The following is a 3,111-nucleotide window of genomic DNA, read 5'->3' as shown; positions in this document are numbered from 1 at the left end:
AGCAGAGGCTGTAAACTGTTGAGAACTAAATACAAATATTACTCAGTGTTATTCCTTCCTTTCTTTGGTTGACTTCATCTCCTCTTCCAAGATACCACCTGCACCCCATTTGAGTGGATCACAGATATTTCATTAAGGAATATTGACCAATTTCAATGCTTGTGGTTATCCTGCTTCCTGTGGTATGTTGATCAGAGTGCTTCTACTTGGTCAAGAAAACACTTCAGAGGCCAAGGTTAAGTGGTCCACGATAAAGGTTAGGTCTCTAATATGAATCTGTTTTGGGGTATTCATGCAGGGTGTGTGTCATCCTGCGAGGAGAGCCACAACCTGGTCATGGCATCTGTTGAGCCTCTGAAAAAGCCGCTAGGATTCTGCCAGCATGTGCCCTGAAAAACAGCCAAGGCACAAATTAACACCCACTTTCCGGCAATGGGAACAATTCCTGAAAAAGCCACTTCCGCAAAACCCGAGGCAACCTGGAATAATCCGGGAGCCAAGATACAATTTATTACTTCACAAAGAACAGAGAATTCTGATCCAGCAGCAAACTAGCTGCTGGGTTTTTTCCTTTCCCACACTAGCTACATTTTAAAGGCCTGACAACTCTCAATTTACAAGCCCAGCCTCAGAAAGGAATGCTTCAAATAGCCAAGATTTATAGAATGTCATAATGGAAGACCAAGTAAAGATGGGGTCCTCTTCAACCCCTCATCTTAGAGATGGGGCCACTGAGGCCCAGGCAGAGTAAGCAAGTGAATTGCCAGATGTAACACACTGCAATGCATGATGATATAGCCCGCCCTGAAACCATAGTATTTGAGCGTCAGGATCATTTATCTTTCTAACTCCCCCAATTTTTCTACTACATTTAAACACCAACAATGTTCTCAAATTCACATTTTAAAAGAAATATTTTTCATCTCAACCTAGTAGACTCCAAAAGAGGATTCAGGCATGGCTTGAGAGATGGAGCTAGCCAATGTCAAAGGTTAATTTCTAACCCTGATTGTGTTTCCATGAAGAGGTGATACCTAACGTGGGGACCAAAGTCACAGTCTAGGCATTAGGGAGACACAGGATCACTCATTCATTCATTGCTGGTGAATGCTAATTGGTAAAACTATTCCCCAAAGAAAAAAATGACACCATGAATTATATGTTTTAAAGACATCCAAATCTCAACTTTAACCCCAAATTTTTACTTCTATAGAACACTTGAAAGTTCTATAACCAAGAACATCATTTACAAGATGTTCACTTTGCAGGAGGTTAGTAGGTAGTAGCAAAAAACTAGAAACATCTTAAATATAAAATAGCAATGCTTAGATGAATACATTTGGATATGACCATTTGTGAAATGTTATGCACTCAATAGAAAGGCTATCTATACTCTCCAACAGAAAGAAATGTTCACAATATGTTGCTTTCAAAGCACATTATAAAACAGCACATTTAGTATGATCCTGTTTTTGTTAAGCTGAAATCATTTTATTTATTAACAAATAAAGAAGTATGAGATCATCACCGGACAATAAGCCCTAGGAAGTTTTAATTTTTTCTTCTTTTGTTTCTTATTTTCTATTTTTTGCAATGGAAATGTAGTGGTTAATTCATAAAGTGTTTTTGAAAAGTCTTAAAAATGAAACACATTAATTATTTACTACTCAAGGTGGAGACCAGCAATAGAATAACCTTAATACCTTCTCTACTGGCAGGTTCCATGAATCAAATGGTGATGCTTATCTCTGTGCAAATGTCTTTCGAGTCCTCCTAATCACTTTCTCAGGTGGCCAGAAGGAATTGGCTCTGTCCATTACAGGCACCATTACAAGTCTTATGTCCAAGTCAGAAATGCGACCTCTGTGATGACTGCTCTTCCTTCCTCTGGTAAAGGGAGCCTCCCTCCTGTTCTTCCTTACCTTTCTCTAGGCTGAGAGAATGATGCAGCCAAAGGGATCCTGGCTCTGATCTCAGTTAGCCCAAGTTCAAGTATTGTGCATGTGTGCTAAGTTGCCTCAGTCATGCCCAACTCTTTGTGACCCTATGGACCATAGTCCCCCAGGCTGCTCAGTCCGTGGGATTTTCCAGGAAAGAATACTGGAGTGGGTTGTCATGCTCTCCTCCAGCTATCTCTCAGCCCAAGGATTGAACCCACACCTCCTACATCTCCTGCACTGCAGGCAGATTCTTTACCTGCTGAGCCATCAGGGATGCTCTTGACTCTGCCGTTTATTTGCTGCCCCACTTTATTTAACGTATATGCAGAGTACATCATGTGAAATGCTGGGCTGGATGAAGCACAAGCTGGAATCAAGATTGCCAGGAGAAATATCAATAATCTCAGATACCCAGATGATACCATGCTTACGGCAGAAAGTGAAGGGGAACTAAAGAGCCTCTTGGTGAAAGTGAAAGAGGAGAGTGAAAAAACTGGCTTAAAACTCAACATTCAAAAAACTAAGATCATGGCATCTGGTCCCATCACTTCATGGCAAATAGATGGGGAAACAATGGAAACAGTGACAGACTTTATTTTCTTGGGCTCCAAGATCACTGCAGATGGTGACTGTAGCCATGAAACTAAAAGACGCTTGCTCCTTGGAAGAAAAGCTATGACCTACCTAGACAGCATATTAAAAAGCAGAGACATTACTTTGCCAACAAAGGTCTGTTAATCAAAGCTATGGTTTTCCCAATTTGTGGTATTGCATGGTAGTGCATGGAAGTGCTATTCGTGGTAGTGCATGGAAGATTTAACTTGCATGTTCCTGATAACTAATGATGTTGAGAATTTTCTTTTAACAGGTTGTTAGTCTTTTTAGATTATGAATTCTTTCTTTTAATATTTATGTATTTGGCAGCATCAGGTCTTAGTTGCGGCATGCAGAATCTAGTTTTCTGACCAGGCATAGAACCTGGGCCCCCTACACTGGGACTGTGTGAAGTCTAAGCCACCGGACCGCCAGGGAAGTCCTAAGATTATGAGTTCTTTATGTACTCTGGATACAAGTCCATTGTCATGTAAAATGGTTTTAAAAGTAAGTTCCTACCTACCTCAGACATTCAAGGTAAAGAGCAAATTAGACAATACTGTGACAGGCTATAATT

General features: G+C 40.5%; 1 protein-coding gene across 5 annotated transcripts in view; it reads right to left on the bottom strand.

Moving 5' to 3' along the window:
• Window positions 1-3,111, bottom strand: part of THSD4 (thrombospondin type 1 domain containing 4) — a 630,092-nt gene that overhangs the window by 253,368 nt on the left and 373,613 nt on the right. The window lies entirely within an intron of this gene.

Source organism: Cervus canadensis, chromosome 6 (assembly GCF_019320065.1).
Source record: "Cervus canadensis isolate Bull #8, Minnesota chromosome 6, ASM1932006v1, whole genome shotgun sequence".
Taxonomy (NCBI): Eukaryota; Metazoa; Chordata; class Mammalia; order Artiodactyla; family Cervidae; genus Cervus; species Cervus canadensis.
This window is presented reverse-complemented; position numbering and strand designations above follow the sequence as displayed.